This window comes from Loxodonta africana, chromosome 4 (assembly GCF_030014295.1).
Source record: "Loxodonta africana isolate mLoxAfr1 chromosome 4, mLoxAfr1.hap2, whole genome shotgun sequence".
In the NCBI taxonomy this organism is placed as follows: domain Eukaryota; kingdom Metazoa; phylum Chordata; class Mammalia; order Proboscidea; family Elephantidae; genus Loxodonta; species Loxodonta africana.
The window spans coordinates 139,238,737-139,262,276 of record NC_087345.1 but is presented as its reverse complement, the minus strand read 5'-3'; the positions used below and the strand labels follow the sequence as shown (position 1 = coordinate 139,262,276).

Below are 23,540 nucleotides of genomic sequence, written 5' to 3'. Positions count from 1 at the left end.
TTTATATTCAACTTGTTATTCACAATGCAAGAGTTTTTCAAATACATGATGCAATCTAATCCTCACAACTACCCAGTGGTACACTTTTAATACTTGAGGAAGCTCAGAGGCCAAGTATAAAATCACAAAGCAGGAAAGTGGCAGGGCTAGGACTCAAACCTAGGTTTTATTCTTGCTATACACTATCTCAAAAGAAAAAGAAAAAAAATTCATTGCCATCGAGTCTATTCCAACTTATAGCTACCCTATAGGACAGGGTAGAACTGACCCCCATAGTGTTCCCAAGAGTGGCTGGTGGATTCAAACTGCTGACCTTTATGGTTAGCAGCCGAGTACTTAACCACTCCACCACCAGGACTCTAGCTCAGTGGATTTTAAATGTGATCCCTGGAGCAGCAGCATCCCAACACCTGGGAGCTTGTCAGAAGTGAAGGAGAAATCCTGGGGAGGGGCTCAGTTATTTATTTTATTTATTTATTTTAACACCATCTTTGTGATGGTTATGGATAGGACCATTGTGATCCATAGGCTTTTCTTTTTTTTTTTTAATTGTGCTTTAAGTGAAAGTTTACAAATCAAATCAGTCTCATACAAAAATTTATATACACGTTGCTGTGTATTCCCAGTTGCTTTCCCCTAATGAGACAGCACACTCCTTTCTACCCTGCATTCCCCGTGTCCATTCAGCCACCTTCTGTCCCCCTCTGCCTTCTCATCTCCCCTCCACATAGTCTCATGTGTCTACTTGAGCCAGAAGCTCACTCCTCACTGGTATCATTTTCTATTTTACAGTCCAGTCCAATCCCTGTCTGAAGAGTTGGCTTTGGGAATGGTACCAGTCTTGGGCTAACAAGGTCTGGGGACCATGACCTCAAGAATCCTTCTAATCTCAGTTAGACCATTAAGTCTGGTCTTTTTACAAGCATTTGAGGTCTGCATCCCGCTATTCTCCTGCACCATCAGGGGTTGTTTGTTGTGTTCCCTGTCAGGGCAGTCATCGGTTGTAGCTGGGTACCATCTAGCTCTCCTGGTCTCAGACTGATGGAGTCGCTGATTTCTGTGGCCCTTTATGTCTCTTGAGCTCAGAATTACCTTGTGTCTTTGGTGTTCTTCATTCTCCTTTGCTCCAGATGGAGTTGAGACCAATTGATGCATCTTAGATGGCCACTTGCTATCGTTTAAGACCCCAGACACCACTCACCATAATAGATTTTATTGACCTAGAGTCCCCTGAAACCATGGTCCCCAGACCCTTGTCCCTGCTACTCTGGCCTTCGAAGCATTCAGTTTATTCAGGAAACATCTTTGCTTTTTGTTTAGTCCAGTTGTGCTGACTTGTCCTGTACTGTATTGTGTATTGTCTTCCCTTCACCAAAAATAGTTCTTGTCTACTATCTAATTACTGAATACCCCTCTCCCTCCCTCCCTCCCCACCCTCGCATCCATCAAAGAATATGTTCTTCAGTATTTAAACTATTTCTTGAGTTCTCATAATAGTGGTCTCATACAATATTTGTCCTTTTACAACTGACTAATTTCACTCAGCATAATGCCATCCTGATTCCCCCATGTTATGAAATATTTCATGGATTCGAGATTGTTCTTTATCGATGGATAGTATTCAATTGTGTGAACATACCATAATTTACCCATTCATCCTTTGATGGGCACCTTGGTTGCTTCCCTCTTTTTGCTATTGTAAGCAGTGCTGCAATGAACATGGGTGTGCACATATCTGTTCATGTAAAGGCTTTTCTTTCTGTAGGATATATTCCAAGGAGTGGAATTGCTGGATCGTATGATAGTTCTATTTCTAGCTTTTTAAGGAAGCACCAAATCGATTTCCAAAGTGGTTGCACGATTTCACATTCCCACCAGCAGTGTATAAGTGTTCCAGTCTCCCCACAACCTCTCCAACATTTATTATTTTGTGTTTTTTGGATTAATGCCAGCCTTGTTAGAGTGAGATAGTATCCCATTGCAGTTTTGATTTGCATTTCTCTAATGGCTAATGATCGTGAGCATTTCCTCATGTATCTGTTAGCTGCCTGAATGTCTTCTTTGGTGAAGTGCCTGTTCATCTTTCTTTGCCCATTTTTTAATTGAGTTATTTGTCTTTTTGTTGTTGAGTTTTTAGAGTATCATGTAGATTTTAGAGATCAGGCGCTGATCGGAAATGTCATTGCTAAAAACTTTTCTCAGTCTGTAGGTGATCTTTTTACTCTGTTGGTGAAGTCTTTGGATGAGCATAGGTGTTTGATTTTTTGGAGCTCCCAGTTATCTAGTTTCTCTTCTGGTGTTTGTGCATTATTAGTAATGTTTTGTATACTGTTTATGCCATGTATTGGGCTCCTAGCATTGTCCCTATTTTTTCTTCCATGATCTTTATCGTTTTAGATTTTATATTTAGGTCTTTGATCCATTTTGAGTTAGTTTTTGTGCCTGGTGTGAGGTATGGGTCTTGTTTCATTTTTTTACAGATGGATATCCAGTTATGCCAGCACGATTTGTTAAATAGATTGTCTTCTCCCCATTTAACTGACTTTGGGCATTCGTCAAATATCAGCTGCACATATGTGGATGGATTTATTTCTGGATTCTCAATTCTATTCCATTGGTCTATGTATCTGTTGTTGTACCAGTACCAGGCTGTTTTGACTACTAGGGCAGTATAATATGTTCTAAAATCAGGTAGCATGAGGCTTCCCACTTTGTTCTTCTTTTTCAGTAATGCTCTACTTATTCAGGGCCTTTTTCCCTTCCATATGATGTTGGTGATTTGTTTCTCCATCTCATTAAAAAATGTCATTGGAATTTGGATAGGAATTGCATTGTATCTATAGATTGCTTTTGGTAGAATAGACATTTTTACAATGTTAAGTCTTCCTATCCATGAGCAAGGTATGTTTTTCCACTTATGTAGGTCTCTTTTGGTTTCTTGCAGTACTGTCTTATAGTTTTCTTTGTATAGGTTTTTTACGTCTCTGCTTAGATTTATTCCTAAGTATTTTCTCTTCTTGGGGGCTACTGTAAATGGTATGGATTTGGTGATTTCCTCTTGACGTTCTCTTTTTGGTGTAGAGGAATCCAACTGATTTTTGTATGTTTATCTTGTATCCTGATACTCTGCTGAACTCTTGTATTAGTTTCAGTAGTTCTCTTGAGAATTCTTTAGGGTTGTCTGTGTATAAGATCACGTCATCTGCAAATAGAGATACTTTTACTTCTTCCTTACCAATCTGAGTGCCCTTTATTTCTTTATCTAGCCTACTTGCTCTGGCTAGGACCTCCAGCACAATGTTGAATAAGAGTGGTGGTAAAGGGCATCCTTGTCTGGTTCCCGTTCTCAAGGAGAATGCTTTCAGACTCTCTCCATTTAGGATAATGTTGGCTGTTGGCTTTGTATAAATGCCCTTTATTTTCCAGTTATTTATCTTAACAAGCTTCCAGGTGATTCCAGTGCAAGCTCAAGTGTCAGAACCACTGCTTAGATACATGTACCTGATTGAACGGTTGGGTCAGGTATACGGAGGCTCCAAGACTGGCTGCTTTTTCTCAGGTAGTCCTAGACAAGCCAAGGATAACATTCGTACTAGACCTGGAGTAAGGCAGCCCACCAAGAATGAAGCAGGGATGTTGGCAAAGCAAGGGATCCAGGCTGGAGCAGAAGCCAGAGAAGGGGAGCTGCCAGTCACTTTTTGAGAGCACAAAGGATCTCATCCTCACAAGTCCGAACTTCTTGTTTCAATACAGGGCATCAGCACACTGTCACTGCTACTACTTGCCTTCTACATACTTTTGGGGATTACACACACAGTCATGAGAGATGGTTTGGGATTGCTCCAGCCTGGGAAAGAGGTATGTTTGACAGGCCTACCCCACCAGGGAGATTAGGCTTAATGAATGGGCCGGGTAAAGATGGATATATCCTGTAACCTAGCGCTGTCCCTCATGGAGGCAGGAGGGCACCTGCAGCCAAGAATAGGACTTTCCCACAGGGCGCTGAGGCCTGCAGTGAGTACCTGCTTTCTACAGGGGCGATGGAAAAAGAGTAAAGGGGCCAGGTATCCCTGGAGAGTCTGCTCAGGGCCCTGGAGCAAACTTGGGGATAGATAGGGAGGGCAGAGGGCAGTGCTGAAACATCAGCCAGGTGGAAACAAGTGGCATCCTGCAGTCTGGAGCATCACCTCTAAGCCTCTGAGAAAGAGCAACCACTTTCCCGAAATGGTGAGCCTCTGAGCTGGAAGGTCACCAGGCTCCACACCAAGAGAATGGAAAACCCCTCGGCCTCTCCAAGGTGAACTCCCTGTTTCCGTAAACCCCATCCAGGGAACTGGGTTTGTTTACCTCAAGGTGCGAGGGTCAAGCTTTTGGTCATTTCATTTTTGTGTGTTTGCCTTGTGCCCTGGGAAAGGAGTCCAGGGGCCAATCGTCTGCTGGGGTACACATTTTCAGTTCTAATCTGTACACTGCCAGGCTGGTCTCACTCACACGGCCAGGACTTTTCCCTTCAGCTGCAGTTTCCTAGAAATGTGACTGCCCAGGGGTTGTGGGTCAGGGTGGGGCCGGACCTTTAATGCCGCACCCCGTTTCTCTCTCTGTCTCTGTGTCTTCATCTGTCTGTGTGTCTCCCTCAGGTTTTCACAGCAATCTACGAAATTTAATACTCATCCACACCCCTAGTTGTGAGCTGCATTCAACAGAGGGGTGGAGGTGGGGAACAGAAATCTTGCAAAGCCCAGGACTTGTTCTGGTTGCCACAACAGAATGTCTGTAAACTGAATCCTGGCTGCTCCAGGCAATCACAGCCAGTGTCTTGCTAGCCCTGCCGAGCCTTCCAGCTACAGAGCTCTGAGCTTTCAGGCCACATGAAAGAGTCACCAGGGCAGGAGCTCCAAATCTTCTGTAAAAGCTGAGATTTTTCCATATAGGAGAAAAATGTATCCTGGAGGTTGTGGGGTCAGTTTGAAGAGGAGGCTGGGTGAGGTGAAGAGGAACAAAGGATAGAAATGTTTTTCACACAATACAGTTTCCACTAGTGTCCCAGAACCCCAAGAGCTTAGAACTGCCTGTGCTATCTCCAAAATACTTCTCATGGTAATAGTGGCCGGCAGGGGGCTGTCACTGTGAGATTGAGAGAATATGAGAGGAGCCCTGTTACTTTGATTTCCATCCTCCATGTGATCTGCAGTATTTTCCCTCCTCCCATAAGAAGTCAGCTTCCTCCCTCACCATACTGAAGTGACCTGTTTATCTACTCCTTCTAAAGGGAGGTACCCTGGAAGGCATCCAGTCCAGGGCAGTTCTCTTTGACTCTCAAAGAGACCAGTGCCTAAATAAAGGAAATCCACAAGCTGTAAAATTTGGGAGCAAGGTGGTAGGGAGGTTGGGTGAGGAAGAAGGGAAATGGAGTAGTGGAGCCAGGAGGAGTGTATTCAGGGCATGCCATCTGTCACGATGATTGACTCATGCCATGACTAAGGGAGTAGGTTTTGGACCCATCAGAGAGTGGAGGCAGCATCAGATGTTGACTGCAGGAGAGAGTGCACAGGCGAAATAAAAATAAAATTTCAGCTCTTGCAGATTTCCCACTTTCTGTTCCTAGTTCCCTGACCTATCTAATCTCTGAACCCAGTTTTCTTGTCTGCAAAAGGGGGATAATAATTTCTACCTCAGGAGATAAATGAAGAGATTATTTACCCTACCCTCTATTCCTTCCCAAAGAAAGCTCAACTAGGCCTCAGAAGAATGGCACATATATGATATCAGCTACCATTTATAAGTATGAGGCATTGGTGGTTCAGTGATCAAAATCTCACCTTCCATACAGGAGACCTGGTTCAATTCCTGGCCAATTCACCTCATGCCCAGCCATTGTCTGTCATTGGTGGTTTGTGTGTTGCCATGATGCTGAACAGGTTTCGGTGGAACTTCCAGACTAAGACAGACTAAAAAGAAAGATCTGGTGATCTACTTCCAAAAATAAGCCAGTGAAAACCCTATGGATCACAACAGTCCGATCTGCAACTTATCACAGGGATGGTGTGGGACCAAGCAGCGTTTTGTTTCATTGTGCAGGGGGTCCTCATAAGTCAAGGGGCAACAATAACATTCTGTGGAAGGTACTGTATGTATAGTTCACCTCACTTAATTCTCAAACAACCCTGTGAGGAATGTATTATGCCCATTTTGCCAATAAGGAATCAAGGCTAAGAAGTTAAATCACTTGTCAAAATTAAAAAGTTAGCAAGAGCTGGGCCTCACGTCCATGTCTGTCTCACTCAAAATTTGAGCTCTTAATACGTCCCCTATGGTGTAGCGTCATTGGCCTTAATAAGAAAGGATTTGGCAAAAAGCCTTGTCCCCAAATCTTAAGTAAATTTAGAATGCTGAGTCAGATTGGGGCCAGAGGAATCAAAGAATAATTGGGTTGTAAAATGCTATCCTTTTACGCTAATCCTGGAACTGAGGAGAGACTGTCTCCAAGTCCTGGAAGACTGAAACTACCTATCTGGTCTCTGGCCTCCAGGCCTCCAGTTTGGCCTCCCTCCAACCCATTCTCTGCACTGTAGCCACACAGAATGTTTTCCTGCTTATGGCGGTGGTTCCCAGCTGCCCTCAGGATTACGTCCAGACCCAGTGTGGCCAGAGCCTGTCCTGTCCTTAGGCACTGTTACTTGGAGAGGTCCTTTCCCATTTATGAGTTAGAATCGACTCAACAGCAAGGGTCTGGTCTGGTCTACCCATTTATTATCAAATGTGTTAAAATATACCCATGTCACTCATTAAACATAGATTTTTTTTCATGTAAAATTTTTGAAAGTATTTTTAATTATCTGAATTTTTGAATTATTAATTTAAATGTTCAGTTTTCATATGTAGGTATCAATAACTTATTTTCAGGTCTCAAATATTTGGGACCTTTGGGAAGCTCCTAGCCCTAAGTGCTGTGCACATAATGCCTAGTGGATAAAACAGCCTTGTAGCTCCTGTCCACCTCCCATTCATGCTGACTATCATAAATACTGTTTCCTCTGCCTACGGCTTTGTTTCTGTTTCTTCCACAACTGTACCCTGGCCACACCATTCTCTGCTTCCTCATTCCCCTAGTCATTTATTTTGACTTAAGTTCATATATACTTAACCTTTGAGTACAGGTTAAATGGGAATAATAGTGGCAACTACTTCATAAGACTATTGAGAGGATGAAATAAGTTAATACACCAAAGACTTGCTACACAAAATATGGTCCATGGACCAGCAGCATCAGCATCGCCTGAGAGCTTGTTAGAAATTCAGAATCTCAGGCCCCACCCCAGATCTACTGAACTAGAATCTGTATTTTAACAAGATGATTCAAATACAAGTAAAAATTTAAGAAGTGTTTCACTAAAGCTCTTAGAACAGTGCCCGGAACATACCATTGCTCTTGTTAGGTGCCCTAGAGTCAGTTCCGACTCATAGCGACCCTATGCACAACAGAGTGACCCTATGTACAACAGAGTGAAACAGTGCCCGGTCCTGTGCCATCCTCACAATTGTTGCTATGCATGAACCCATTTTTGCAGCCACTAATTTGACCCATCTTGTTGAGTGTCTTCCTCTTTTTCGTTGACCCTCTACTTTACCAAACATGAAACTTGCTCTTGAACGTCAAGTAGCTAAAGCAAAAGGAAAAAGTGAAGTAAAAGAGCTGAGCAGAAGATTTCAAAGGGCAGCTCAAGAAGACAAAGTAAAGTATTATGATGACATGTGCGAAGACCTGGAGATAGAAAACCAGAAGGGAAGAACACATTCAGCATTTCTCAAGCTGAAAGAACTGAAGAAAAAATTCAAGCCTCAAGTTGCAATACTGAAGGATTCTACGGGGAAAATATTAAATGACACAGGAAGCACCAAAAGAAGATGGAAGAAATACAGAGTCACTACACCAAAAAGAATTGGAACATAACAGGCACTCAATAAATCATAGTTATGATTGTTGTTATTGTCATTATATTTAAAGGTCATGTTTTTATAGTCATCTCCAACTTCCCTCTTACCCTACTTTTAACTTCCAGACTCTAGTTCAGTAGTTTTAAAATGGTGTTCCTGGGGAAACACAGGCATCCTGAGAGCTGAGCCGTGGCATTTCAGCTCAATGCTGAGGTTATAGTCATGACATGGTTCTTGCACTCAGGTAGCTTCCTTCTGTCTACACAGACAGATAAGGAAATAAATAATTGCAATAGGTGGTGTGATAAGAACTGCTGAAAGGGGAAGTAGAGGTGCTGCTAGAGGCAGCTGACCCAGGCTTGTGGGGGTCAAAGACTACTTCCTAAAGAAAATGCTGTCTAAACTAACACCAAAAGGAGCCCTGGTGGCACAGTGGTTAAGCACTCAGCTGCTAACCAAAAGGTCATTATTTCCAGCCCACCAGCTGCTCCAAGGGAGAAAGATGTGGCAATCTACTTCTGTAAAGATTATAGCTTTGGAAACCCTATGGGGCAGTTCTATTCTGTCCTATAGGGTCACTGTGAGTTGGAATTGACTCAGCAGCAACAGATGAATCTAACACCTGAAAAATTAATTGGTAACTCCAGATTCTTTCCAAAGTGGCAAAGTAGCCTCCACTTAAGCAGCCACTTAACTGAAAAGATGTGGGAGAAGGATGATGGCGAGTAGCTGTGGAAAGGCAGCTCAAAAGCTGCCAGCGATGGAGAACTTTTTCGTGCAGGAAGCATCTAAAGACTGCCCCTCTCTCCTACCAACTCTCCTGGAAAGGCCTCTGAGTTAAAGATAGGGAGCATCTACTGCATTTGCTGTGTGCAGGAAACAAGGGAATCCATGAGGTTCTGGGAATGGGCACTACTTGCATCCTGGTATAATGCTGAGTCACTTAGAAAAAACCTTGGCTTCATTGCCATCCAGACTCTCAGTAACCGTAAGATTCTTCATCTCTCAGAGCCTTGGTTTCCTCATCTCCAGGCTGAGAACTATGATACCTTATAGAATTTTTGTGTGGATTAAGTGAGAGGATATGTAAAGTTCCAGGTACACAGTAGGGGGCTGAATCACGTGTTTTCTTCTTCCTTTCTCTAGTTTGTGAACTAGGCAGTAGTTGGATGGATTTAGGCCGGAGGGCTGGGACATAGGAAACTCAGAGTATTTCTTCAGAGTATTTCTCCAGAGTATTTCTCCCTTCCCTCCCAAACCTGGACAGGGATGACTGCAATCATATGGAATCTCCAAACAGCAGTCCGTGTGCTAGCTGGAAGGGAGAGATCAGCTAGGGTCACAGGTGGGGTGGTTTTGAAGGGAAGAAAAGGTCTGCTGTTTTCCCGGAGCCCTAAGCAGACCTTGATGGATGCTCTGAGAACTCCAGGGGGACAACCCAGCACAGTGCGGCTGTGGTAAGCCTTGGGCAGCCTGCCTGCCCTTAAGTAGTGCATTCGCTGGCAAAGGCCTTCGTGGAAATGTGAATGTTCTTTTCATAAAGAGGAGACTGTGTCCTCTGAAGGCTTACTGGGCAGAGCTGGCCTCCCCTCTGCCCAAACCGGCCCAGGAAAAGAACGGGAGCGCAGGACGGAAGAGGCCGCGCGCCCAGGCTGCAGCTGATTGGCTGGAGAGGAGGACGGGCCGGTGTGCGCAGGGAGGCGAGGACCCGCCGGCCTTGGACCAGCCGGCGGGCGCAGACTGGTGTCCTGGGGTGGGGGCAGGAGAGCCCGGATGGCCCGAGAGCCATGAGGCCTGCGAAAACAAGGTCAGCTGATTCAGGCAGAGCAAACAGAGAAGGGGGGAAAGCGGCCTAAGGACACACTTCCCCCCATCCGTCTCTGGGGCCTGCTGTGGGTTTGGCCTTGAGCTTTTTGTTACGTAGCTTTATCTATCTCTTCCTTCCCCCATAGGAGGCCGAGGGCAGCCCTCACCCTTGTCTAAAGCAAAACAACCCCCTCCCCACCCTCAGCTCACCCCAGCTTTCTGCTCTGTGTAGACAACCCTCCTGACTACAAGCTTAGCTTGGGGTGGGAGGAGGGCAGAGGGTCCCCTTCCTGCTTCTCCTCCTCCAGCAAATGGAGGAGCTGACAGGGGTGGGTGGAGCCCACTCCCGGCTATTTCGGTTCCTTTTTCGTGAAGAGTCCTTGGTTTCCTGCTGAGTTTCCCCTAGGTTTCCCTTATTTTATTAATAATAATAGCTACCGCTTTCTGAGCACTTTGTATCAAGCAGGCATTCTACTTTTTTATTTTCCTGATTTTTTTAGGGCAACACTGTAGAATCGACTCAACGGCAGAGGGTTTTTGGGTTTAACACTGTGAAAAAGTATTATTAACTCGCATTTACAGATGAGAAAATTGGAAGTTCAGAAATGTTTATTTGCTCGAGGTCACAGCTAGTAAGTGTCTCAACTGGGATTGAAATCCTGAGCCAACTCCCAAAAAATGAGTTGCTTTTGAGGTGACCCCATGTGTGTTAAAGTAGAACTGTGCTCCATAGAGTTTTCAGTGGCTGATATTTCAGAAGTAGTTGCCAGACCTGTCTTTTGAGGCACCCCTGAGTGGACTCAAACCTCCGACCTTTCAGTAAGCAACTCTTCGCAGCACCCAGGGACTCCTGTCTGACTGCAAAGCTGTGTGCTTTTCACCAAGGAAGCCTATGCCAGGACCACGTTAAAGGTGACTATGGAGGTGTTAAGCTAAATTCTACCCTAAAGCCCCATTGTCCTCAAAGACTACAGGTGTTTTCTCCGTCACACTAGGAAATAACCTTGCCCTAGGAAGCCCTGGTGGCACTAGTGGTTAAGCGTTCTGGTGCTAACCAAAATGTCAGCAGTTTGAATCCACCAGCTGCTCCTTGGAAACTCTATGGGGCAGTTCTACTCTGTCCTATAGGGTCACTGTGAGTCAGAATTGGCAACGGAAATGGGTTTGGTTTTGCTTTTTTAGGGCAATATTAGAAAAGACACTTTCCCCTAGACCCTGTTTCTTTAGCAAAGGGGGTCTAATCAAAGCGAGTGATCCGGCATTCTTTGCCAACTTCCATAAGAAACATCCTGGCTTGGGGCATGTTCCTCTTATCCTCATGCCTCTTCCCCATTCCTCCACCCTGGTGGGAAAGGACAAAAGTTTGCCTTTGTCCAAGCCTCTTCAATTGGAACCCACCTGCAAATCAGGCATAGGCCTCACCAACCTGAGGAGTGGGAAAGCCAGGCACAAGGAGCAACTCAGTGCAATTACTTTCCAGTGCACTGAGTGCTTGAAAAGGACAATAGTCTTCCACAGAAGGACTACTTGTCCCCTCAGAATGGAGCAGTTTATGTCCCCAGAACAACCCCATCTGTGTGAGAAGGTAGGTCTTTCAGAGGAAGTGTAAGGGGTTGTTGTTAGGCGCTGTCAAGTCGGTTCTGACTCACAGCGACCCTGTGCACAACAGAACAGAACAGTGCCCGGTCCTGCGTTAGCCTCACAATTGTTGCTATGCTTGAGCCCGCCGTTGCAGCCACTGTGTCAGTCCATCTTCTTGAGGGTCTTCCTCTTTTTTGTTGACCCTCTACTTTACCAAGCACGATGTCCTTCTCCAGGGACTGACCCCTCCCGATGACATTTCCAAAGTATATGAGATGTAGTTTCACCATCCTTGCTTCCAAGGAGCATTCTGGTTGTACTTCCTCCAAGACAGGTTTGTTCATTCTTTTGGCAGTCCATGGTATATTCCGTATTCTTTGCCAACACCACAATTCAAAGGCGTCAGTTCTTCTTTGGTCTTCCTTATTCATTGTCCAGCTTTCGCATGCATATGATAAGATTGGATTGAAAACACCATAGCTAGGGTAAGGCACACCTTAGTTCTCAAAGTGACATCTTTGCTTTTCAACACTTTAAAGAGGTCCTTTGCAGCAGATTTGCCCAATGCAATGCGTCTTTTGATTTCTTCACTGCTGCTTCCATGATTGTGGATCCAAGTAAAATGAAATCCTTGACAACCTCAACCTCTTCTCTGTGTATCATGATGTCGCTCACTGGTCCAGTCGTGAGGATTTTCGTTTTCTTTATGTTGAGGTGTAATCCATAATGAAGGCTATGATCTTTGATCTTCCTCAGTAAGTGCTTCAAGTCCTCTTCACTTTCAGCAAGCAAGGTTGTGTCATCTGCATAATGTAGGTTGTTAATAAGTCTTCCTCCACTCCTGATGCCCTGTTCTTCTTCACATAGTCCAGATTCTCAGATTATTTGCTCAGCATACAGATTGAATAGGTATAGGGAGTGAAAGGGTACAGCCCTGACACACACCTTTTCTGACTTTAAACCATGCAGTACCCCCTTGTTCTGTTCGAATGACTGCTTCTTGATCCGTGTACAGATTCCTCAGGAGCACAATTAAGTGTTCTGGAATTCCCGTTATCCGTAATTTGTTATGATCCACACAAATGCCTTACCATAGTTAATAAAACACAGGTAAACATCTTTCTGGTATTCTCTGCTTTCAGCCAGGATCCATTTGACATCAGCAATGATATCCCTATTTCCGAGTCCTCTTTTAAATCTCGCTATGAGTCGGAATCGACTCGACGGCACTGGGTACTAGGCTTTTAAATCTGGCTTGAATTTCTGGCAGCTCCCTGTCAATATACTGCTGCAGCTGCTTTTGAATCATCTTCAGCAAAATTTTGCTTGCATGTGATATTGATGATACTGTTTGATAATTTCTGCATGCGGTTGGATCACCTTTCTCGGGAATAGGCATAAATATGGATGTCTTCCAGTCAGTTGGTCAGATAAGGTTCTTCCAAATTTCTTGGCATAGATAAGTAAGCACTTCCAGCACTGCATCCACTTGTTGAAACATCTCAGTTGGTACTCCGTCAATTCCTGGAGGCTTGTTTTTCACCAGTGCTTTCAGTGCAGCTTGGATTTCTTCCTTCAGTACCATCAGTTCCTGATCATATGTTACCTCCTGAAATGGTCAAACATTGACCAATTCTTTTTGGTATAGTGACTCTGTGTGTTCCTTCCATCTTCTTTTGATGCTTCTTACGTTATTTAATATTTTTCCTGTAGAATCCTTCAGTATTGCAACTCGAGGCTTGAGTTTTTTTCTTCAGTTTTTTCAGCTTGAGAAATGCCGAGCATGTTCTTCCCTTTTGGTTTTCTATCTCCAGGTCTTTGCATATATCATCATAATACTTTATTTTGTCTTCTCAAGCCACCCTTTGAAATCTTCTGTTCAGCTCTTTTACTTCATCCTTTTTTCCTTTTGCTTTAGCTACTTGACGTTCAAGAGCAAGTTTCAGAGTCTCTTCTGACATCCCTTTTGATCTTTTCTTCCTCTCCTGTCTTTTTAATGACCTCTTGCTTTCTTCACGTTATCATGTCCTTGGTGTCATTCCACAACTTGTCTGGTCTTCGATCGTTAGTGTTAACGCATCAAATCTATTCTTGAGATGGTCTCTAAAATCAGGTGAGATATACTCAAGGTCGTACTTTGGCTCTCATGGACTTGTTCTAATTTTCTTCAGTTTCAGCTTGAACTTGCATATGAATAATTGATGGTCTGATCTGCAGTTGGCCCCTGGCCTTGTTCTGACTGATGATATTGAGCTTTTTCATCGTCTGTTTCCACAGATATAGTCGATTTGATTCCTGAGTATTCTATCTGGCAGGGCCCATGTGTATAGTCATTGTGTATGTTGGTGAAAAAAGGTATTTGCAATGAAGAAGTCATTGGTCTTGCAAAATTCTATCACCAAGGCCATATTTTCCAACTACTGATCCTTCTTCTTTGTTTCTGACTTTTGAATTCCAGTCACCAGTAATTATCAGTGCATCCTGATTGCGTGTTCGATCAATTTCAGACTGCAGAAGTCGGTAAAAATCTTCAGTTTCTTCATCTTTGGCCTCAGTAATTGGTGCATAATTTTGAATAACACTCGTGTTAACTGGTCTTCCTTATAGGAGTATGGATATTATCCTATCACTGACAGCATTGTACTTCAGGATAGATCTCGAAATGTTCTTTTTGACAATGAATGCAACACCATTCCCCTTCAAGTTGTCATTCCTGGCATAGTAGACCATATGATTGTCTGATTCAGAATGACCAATACCAGTACATTTCACCTCACTAATGCCTAGGGTATAGATCTTTATATGTTCAATTTCATTTTTGCAATTTCCAATTTTTCTAGATTCATACTTTGTACATTCCAGGTTCCGATTATTAATGGATGTTTGCAGTTGTTTCTTCTCATTATGACTCATGCCACATCAGCAAATGAAGGTTCCGAAAGCTTGACTTCATCCACACCATTAAGATGGATTCTACTTTGAGGAGGCAGCACTTCCCCAGTCATATTTTGAGTGCCTTCCAACCTGAGTGGTTCATCTTCCGGCACTATATCAGACAGTGTTCCACTGCTATTTGTAAGGTTTTCACTGGCTAATTCTTTTCAGAAGTAGACCACTGGTCCTTCTTCCTAGAAAAAGTGTAAGGGACAGAAAACCAGATAGCATTATACACATGGGAGGCAGGATTTTTGTATTGATGAGTTGCCAGTAAGGCAGTTGCTAGTTTTTATTGTTTAAAATAGTATAAGCAAATTGTCAAATAATCTCAGGAACAAAAGCATAGCTGTGGTCACCTCCTAAACATGATTACTTAAGAGAAAAGCCTGCAGACCACCTGGAGGACCCATCCCTTAGGGTCCTAGTGACAGCATAGGCAAACAATTTATGAAGATCATTTCCTACTCCCATCTCCAACCTAAGGCCCTCCATTCATCTAGTACCCAAGCTGAGAGAAGTCTACAGCATTAGAGCCTTGGAGATGGTGGGGGTGAGCATGGGAGGGGATGGTCTCCCTTCATATATGTGTAAACACAATACAAACAGGACAATGAAAAATAAAAACAGACTGTTAAATAGATGTTACCAGGAATAGATGTTACAAGGCATCTGGCATGAATTAATGACTGCAGTTGAACACTGAAGGCCATGGAGTCATTGAAAGGGAGATCTGGGCAACTCACGGGTACTGTTCTCCAGAGTGGATTATATATATTAGAACAATTGCACTTTAACTTTTCTCAGGCCAGAAACCCTGACATCTACCCCTCTTTAAAGCCTTAGTTCCCACGTTTATAAAATAATGACTTTGGATAGGATGATCCCTAAGTTTTCCAAGATTGGAAATTCCTGATTTGGCAATGCCCAGATATTTTCATTATGTGATGCTCAATTCCTCAGTCTCAATAATGTGTTAATCATCTGACTAACTGCTCAGCTTTCCTGCTTTATGAGATCATCACTGCCAGTTCCAAGTGCATTTGGCTGCCAGAGAGCAAACATTCCATGTGTGAACCGGGGATACAGATCACTGTGACAATAGGTCTGGCAAATCTGAAGAATGCTGATTTAATCTGAAAGAGCATTAAACATTGAGTTGTCTCCAACACACTACTGGGGGACCTAGGCCTGGGGCAAAGCCTCCTAGTTCACTTTCAGGTAGTATCAATCTTAATGCCTCAAGCACTTGAGGAGCCAAGAATCAGAGTCCTAGAAATCTTAATGCTTATCATTCTCAGAAGTTATTAGATCTACCCCCCACCTTTAGTCAAGTAGGATTAATTACACCGGGACCATCATCAGCTTGTTCATTGAGCTTAAAACCTGTCTTTGGGAGGCACTCACAGGGGAGATCTATGTATATCACATGATGAAATACAGTCAAGGCAAATGGCCATGTTCTCTCAGTAACAACCACACATAGTTTCCAGGAGGCGTCAGTAGCTCCTTATAGCTACCTCAAACCTTCAAATCCGTAGATGAAGCCATAGGTTCAGGTGAGGATGGGGATTTATTTTTGTCTTTTCAATTAATTCTAACACAATATTCTGAGTGCTGTCAATGAGGCATATACAACATGTAGAAACACAGAGGAGGGAGGAAATGCATGGGAGAAGGTGCACATTTATTGAGCACCTGCAGTGTAGTGGTTAAGAAGACAGGCTCTGGGGCTAGCATTCTTGGGTTTGAACCCTGGGTCTGCTGTTCGCTGTGATATCTAACCTAGGGCAAATTACCTCTCTATGCCTCGGTTTCCTAATAGGACTGTTGTGAGGGTTAAATGAGTTAATTCGTGTAAAGTACTAAAATCAGTGTGTGCCCCACTACTGTAACAAGTCCTGTGCTAGCTGCCTTACACATATTATTTATTTAACGTTACCAACAATTCCTTTTGGAAAGGAAAATACAGGAACTTACTGGGTTCTACCACCACCTACACTAGTCTTTGACTAGGGGAATATGAGCTCAAACATAACAACGATTGTGAGGATGGCATAGGACCAGGCACTGTTACGTTCTGTTGTCCATCGTGTCACTATGGGTCAGAATGGACTCGATAGCACCTAACAACAACAGGTAAACATATGAGGAAGAAAACAAACAAATGGATCAAGTACTTATTTCTTCTGCTCTTCCCTTCTACATAAGGAGTTTCATGCTGTACTTGCTTGCTTTTTTCTTTTTTTTTGACACACTAATATGAGTTAGAAATCTCTCCATGTCAGAATATGCAGAGCCTCTTCATTCTTTTTAACTGCTACATAGTATCCCACAGGGAACCCTGGTGGCATAGCGGTTAAGCGCTACAGCTGCTAACCTAGAGGGTCCGCAGTTCAAATCCACCAGGCGCTCCTTAGAAACTCTACAGGGCAGTTCTACTCTGTCCTATATGGTCGCAATGAGTCGACACTGGGTTTGGTTTATTTGGTTAGTATCCCACAGTATGGGTATACAATAGATCATTTACACATTCCCATATATTTACTGTATATCTAATGTTTAAGGAGTCGTGGTAGTGCAATGGTTAAGCACTCAACTGCTAACCTAAAAGTTGGCAGTTCAGACCCATCCAGCAACTCTGCAGCAGAAAGACCTGGCCATCTGCTCCCATAAAGATTACAAACTAGATGACTGATGGGGCAGTTCTACTCTGCCACATGGGGTTGCTATGAGTCAAAATTGACTCAATGGTACCTAACATCAACAATGACATCTACTGTTTACCGTCCACTGGATATAGGAGGCAAGCATAGGTGGCAAAAGCAGCATATAGCATGGTCCCCCAAAAGCTTGTGATTCTGTGGGGGAATTCAAAATTTACATGACATAATCAGAGACCAATACAAGAGGGTATGTAATAAAATATTAAAATAAGTTTAAAACTAAGTGCCCATGTTAGTATAATGCTCAGTGGCCAGTGGAAAGATCCAATTTAATAGGAAATAAGTTTTATGTAACAATGGAGCTGAGGGCCTGCCTCCTGGAAGCCTTGGCTGGAGTAGAAAGGAAATTTATCCTTTAGCTCTTCCAGCCTCGCTGAAAAATTACTCAAGACAAGAAGGACAAGTCTACACTCCCCTAACAAGCCGCAACACAGCTGTGTCGCAGCTGGAATTGGAATGTAGCAGGCCTAGGTGTTCTCCTGCAACTTGCTCAGCATGTGGGCAGCATCTTCCTCCTGAAGTGGTGCAGGAGCTAGTTCTCACTGTGATTTTCTGAAAGAAGCTCGGGTTGTTCTCCTTGAATCACAAGTGGTACAGGTCCCTCCAGGCACAATGACTCTGCTCATGGAGCCACAATGCAAACATGAGAATTCCCTCTTTTAAAGTCCTCAATCCTTTGGCCCTGCTTCCTTGCAAAGAACTCACAGGCTTATGAGAGCAGTTGCCCCACAGCGGCAAGCTGGGGACATTCTGCGCTTATGTATTCATAAGCTTTTGCCAAGGCTGTATTACTTTTACCCCACCCCAAAGCTCTAATCACCACCTAAGCCAGTAACACCTGGTTGCCACAGAGAATTAGGTTGTGTCAAAGCCTACGCTTTACATTTCTTCTGCAAGGCCCTACCCAGCAGTATTTTAATACCTCAGTTGGGTAACCTTTTGACCTCAACCTTGACCACTCTATGGAGCCCTGGTGGCACAGTGGTTAAGAGCTCAGTTGCTAACCAAAAGGTCAGCAGTTCGACTTCACCAGCCACTCCTTGGAAGCCCTATGGGGCAGTTCTACTCTGTTCTGTAGGGTCGCTGTGAGTTGGAATTGACCTGACGACAGTGGGTTTTGATTAGACCACTCTACCTAAACTTCCATACGTGCCTTTCCCTGCATACTTATGAGATAGTCAATAATGAGTCAATAGAAAAATATTTACTGGGCACCTACTATGTAATTAGCTCTGTATAAAGCATGAGATTGAGAAGTTGGGGGAGGAAGGATTGGTACATGAAAAATGAAACATGCCCCTGCCCTTGAGAGTGTACAACCTTGAAACACAACAAGAACAACACAGTAAATCCTGAAGTCAAGGCAGGTAGCATAAACCCTATGTGGTGAAGGAGAGCAGGGAAGAAAGCCCTGGACTCAGGGCCCCAGAAGGGAATAGAGGGTATGCTGTGAGGAGTCACTATTGGTAGGAGCATCTAGTCTCTCTTCCCAAGTAATTGCATACCAGCATCTTCGGGCAACTCTGGGGAGTGAGTTCAGTAAAGTAGGATGACCCCATATGGCAAGTAGATCAATATTTTACTCACAGATTCACAGAAAGTTAGTGTTTGTCCCTGATCATTCAGGATCCAAAATGACTTCCATTTTTTTTCTCTGACTTTTTTATTTTTCACTGCAGAGAAGTGGAAAGACTAGTACGGTGAATACCTTTAAACTCTTCACCTACATTCATCAATGTTGCCACATTTACTTTATCTTTCTATAGCCAAAGCCAATTCACTGCCATCGAGTCGATTCCAACTCATAGTGACCCTATTAAAAAAAAAAAAATTTATAAAACTGCCCCATAGAGTTTCCAAGGAGTGTCTGGCAGATTTGAACTGCTGAACTCTTGGTTAGCAGCTGTAGCACTTAACCACTACGCCACCAGGGTTTCCTAAGATACCCTTTTTTTTTTTCTATTTGAAAGTAAGTGGCAGACATCATCCCTAAATACTTTAACATGTATCTGTTAAGAATATTCTCCTACATAACCCCAATATCATCATTCTGAAGAAATTTAACACTGTTATACAGTTATATGCACTTTTCCCAATTGTCCATACAATAATGCCCTTTATCGCTTTTTCAAAAATCCAGGGATGAATTAATGCATTTGGTTGTCGTGTCTCTTAAGTCTCTTCTAATTTATAACAGTCCCCTACCTCCCCCACCTTTTTTTTTCTTTCATGATGTTGACATTTTTGAAGAGTGCAGGTCAGCTGTTCAGGAGAACGTCCCACAATAAGGATTTGTTTAATTGTTTCCTCATGATTAGATTCATCTTAAACTCTGTTCCATTTTAAGAAGCATATAGTTCTTCCAATCTGTTTATTGTGCTTGTACCCACCCCCTCAAAGAGAAGAAGGAGGAGGAGAAAAAGTCTTAAACACAAAGGAATTTAATGTTATGGTACCCTGAATTTGAATGCTAGGAAAAGTGCAACATACTGGAGGTGTCTGATTTTCAGATAAGCATTCAAAATGTCAGGGTTGGAAAACATTTTTTTTCCATTTTGAACCCACCCACCTCCTAACCATGTTAGGCACAATCATACTTTACACTTTCTTCCTGTGTTACTTAACATAGTGGACCCGAAAACCTGCCTATAGCTAACATGCTTATAAGTCATGTTGTCTTGAAATCTCACATGATGGGAAGGACACTGATTTTGTGTATGTGTTAAATCTTTAACTTGTAAAAGAATTATTGTAATTAATCAACAGTTATTTGTTGAGTACAATTGTTGTGCTCAGTATTGTGTTAGGCACTATAACAAGATTCATGGTAGCTTATAGTCTAGTTGGGGAGGCAAAATCTCTCTCTCTGTATATATATATATTTATACATTAAAAAAAAAAAGAAACTCATTGCTGTTGATTCTGACTCATAGCAACCCTATGGGACAGAGTAGAGCTGCCTCATAGGGTTTCTAAGGAACAGGTGGTGGATTTGAACTGCCAGCCTTTTGGTTAGCAGCCGAGCTATTAACCACTGCACCACCAGGACTCATATATATGTGGGTGGGTATGGATGAGTATGTGTCTGTGTATGTACCATATATATGTATGTATGTGATATATACATTAAGGAATGACTTCATAATTACTTGGAGATGGTAGAGATGAAAACTGAATTAGTTGACAAAATCTCTGAAGTGAGATCTTTTGGGATTGACAAAGAAGAAGAGTAAATTCAAATTCAGGGGTGAAGGTGAAGAATACTGAGCACTAAAACACAGAGGTGGGAATGAGTAAGCATCATAGGGACAGTGAGAAGGCCAGCACAACTAGAGCAGAGGGTGTGTGTGAGAGAGCACAAGTGGATAAGTGGGGCTAAATTATGGAGGATATTTAAATAACTAGGCAGAGGAATGTGTACTTGATTTAGTAGACAGCAGGGACCCATTTAAGGTTCTTAAATGATTTGATCTTTTTTTTTTTTTTTAAGTGGGGGAGTGAGTTATTGTTTTAGGTGGATTAGTCTAGCAGGGGATGCTGGATAGATTATTAGAGAAGAGGAATTGATTCAGTTTTCATAGGACTTCCCTGGAAAGGAAAGTAGTAGATCTTTGCTCCAACCCCAATGCCAGACTGAGGTATATTTCACATTCCTTCTTTCTGAAATCCATTGTCAAAAATACACTGAATCTAAGGTTGTATGAAATCTTCCCCAAGTTCAACCTGGCCCATTAACTTTTTGTGCTAACCCATTGCTGTCGAGCCTATTCTGACTCATAGTGACCCTATAGGACAGAGTGGAGCTGCACAACAGGGTTTCCAAGGCTGTAATCATTACAGAAGCAGACTGCCACGTCTTTCTCCCACAGAGCAACTGGTGGATTCTAACTGCTGACCTTTTGGTTGGCAGTTGAGCTCTTAACCACTGTGCCACCAGGGTTCTTTACCTTTTGTGCTAATGGCATGAAATTTCCACTCTTGGTTCTGGCTTGGGTTGGCAGTCTTCCCAGCTTGCCTCACTGTGGTACCATGTTTCCAAAGATTCCAAGCTACAGGCGGGGCTGTAATTTTCATTTCCTCATTTTTACAAAAGGCAACATTTTCTAAGGCTATTAGTGGATCAGCTGAAATTTATCTATGTTGATGAAAGTGCATGAAAGCTGAAGGACATTGCAGTTATTTCTAGAGCCTTCTCCCCACCTCTCCTCCCACCTCTATTCCTCAAGACTAAACCTCTTCAGGACCTAGTACTTTCTCTTCCAAGTTTTCCCGTAACAGCTGAAAATCACCTGTGACTCACATAAGCTGTTCCAGCTGCTCAGCTCCAGACAGGAATGTTGAGCCTTGCCAGTTGACATTTCGGGGTCACAGGAAAAGAGAGGGCAAGCAGGAAGTGTCCTGTGGGCTAGAATCAGGGGAGATACACAGACACCTGGTGAACATTCCAGAGTACAGTGCTGCGGAATGGCACCTGAGGAGCCATTGAGCTGACTTCCCCTGTGGTCAAAAGGCTGGCTACATTTTTATCCACCCTTCCCTGCCTAAACACTCCTGACATTGGAATTTCTTCAAATGGCTACCGTGTTTGATTTTCAACCAGGACAAACAAAGAAAAGAGATTTGTTTTCCTGTCTGCTTTTGCTGAATGGAATCTCTGATTCTATGTACTGGTCATGCCTTAGACAGCCCGGGGGTGGTGGGAACTTTTAACTCTGAGCACACAGCAGTAGCTGCTTTACTGAATCCTTTTCCATATCCTGAGTCTGAATTCAAATTTCATCCTCCCCCTCAGCTCCAGCATCCCTCCAATCTATGATTAATTTTGCAGCTAACTCCCTGCTAATATTCCACCCACAAATTACTATTTCAGGAGAACTTCCCCAGATTTGAGCATCATTACCAAAGAGCTTGGGCTTCCTCACAATCTAGTTACCTTCTCATCTGTATGGCTTTCTGGAATAATTTTGAAGTGGGAGAAGAATCTCTGATTTTAAAGAACAGTAAGCTTGGCCTCCTAAAGGTTGTTGCAGAAATCTGGAGTCCCACCCTGTTTGTAATTCTAGCCTTCCAGGAGTGTCAGATGAAGTCTTCTGGAAACCATGTGTGCTTTGCTTTTTTCTTCACCTTCTTTTTCCTCTAACTGAAAATGAGGTGGGGAGCAAAGAAGGGGATTGTGAATCAGTGATTTAAAAACAATGCACACGCACCTGCAGAAAACACAGGGAGGGTCTTTGCATTTTCCATTTCTGAATCTAGGGATCAGGAGATGGAGGCAACTCTTTCAGGTGGGTAAATTTGCAGATGCCTGTGCATGTCCGGAACATTTCCCGAGAGTCATTAGAGACAGTCCAGCGGGGGCGTGGGGACAGTCTTCCGTTTTGGTTTTCTTTCAGAACTTTTGTCCAGAGAGCATCCTGTTCTGTTATATACATACTCACTGCTGTCTCCAAATTGCTAGGTTGAGGACAACAATACTCAACTGCCTGGCATTGGATTAGAAATAGAAAATGAGCTGGAAAGACCTTGGTCCTAAGTCTGTGACGGGCGGTACTGCTGAATCTTCCCCCACAGCCCTCTGCACTTTAACTCCCTCTCCTTCTTCGCCTCCTGATCCTGAGGTCTCAGCCCCTTCCCTTACTCAACAGTTGGAAGCATTTAAAATGTGTTCAAATGCGCCCTTAATATGTGCCTTGTACATATTAAAAACGTAGCTCTTTCTCCTCCAGAACATCAGCCATAAAGTCGGCCCCTCTCCTTCTCTGACACACACTTGGGTTAGTGGAGAGGATCACACAGCCTGCTCAGGAGAGGGATAAGGCTAAGCTGAGGCCTCTCAGAAGGAAGACTGCAGCTGAGGGTGCATGCACATCCAGCCTTTGAGAGAACAGGATGGGGGTGGGAGGGCTGAGCTGCGCTGGGATTTGCATTTTGCAGGCTATATTTAGAAGCAGCTATTCTGTTTATAGAGAGCAGTGGCCCACTGTGGCTATAATTATGACTGAAGAGTCACTTTCTTTCTAAAACTCCATTTTCAGGTGTTTACCACTTTCTTTAAAAAGGGGAAGAAATTATTGCCTTAAAGGCAGGCGACCCCAGATACATTTTCAGCCTTCTTAGGAGGAACCTGGGGTGGGTTTGGTAAAGTTCCACTCTGCTGTCTTAGGGGCCCTGGTGGTACAGTGGTTAAGAGTTCAGCTACTAACCAAAAGGTTGGCAGTTCGAATCTACCAGCCACTCCTTGGAAACCCTATGGGGCAGTTCTACTCTGTCCTATAGGGTCTCCATGAGTCAGAATTGACTCAGTGGCAACAGGGTTTCTTTTTTTTTTTTTGGTTTTATCTTAGAATTACCTGATGACAAGAACTGAGGTGGGGAGAGGTGGGGACTGAAGATTCTCGTTTTCATCACCTAGACTGTCAGTGAATCTTGAGTAGGTTAATTATGTGGAGGGTCCTGAAAGCCAGAATTCCTGGATTGTGTTCCTACTTTGTCTCTTCATCAGTCCTCACTGTAGGTAGCATAGCATGGTGGCCTATGGAGGCAAACTGCCTCGTTTCA

The 23,540-nt window shown here is 43.4% G+C and overlaps 1 long non-coding RNA gene across 1 annotated transcript; it reads right to left on the bottom strand.

Moving 5' to 3' along the window:
- Positions 1–3,441: 3,441 nt before the first annotated feature.
- On the bottom strand, positions 3,442–22,738 carry LOC135231259 (uncharacterized). Its single transcript, XR_010321937.1, has 3 exons — positions 21,916–22,738; positions 21,283–21,387; positions 3,442–14,450 (listed from the first exon to the last, which is right to left on the bottom strand). It is a non-coding gene; the product is annotated as an uncharacterized LOC135231259 (long non-coding RNA).
- Positions 22,739–23,540: the final 802 nt, after the last annotated feature.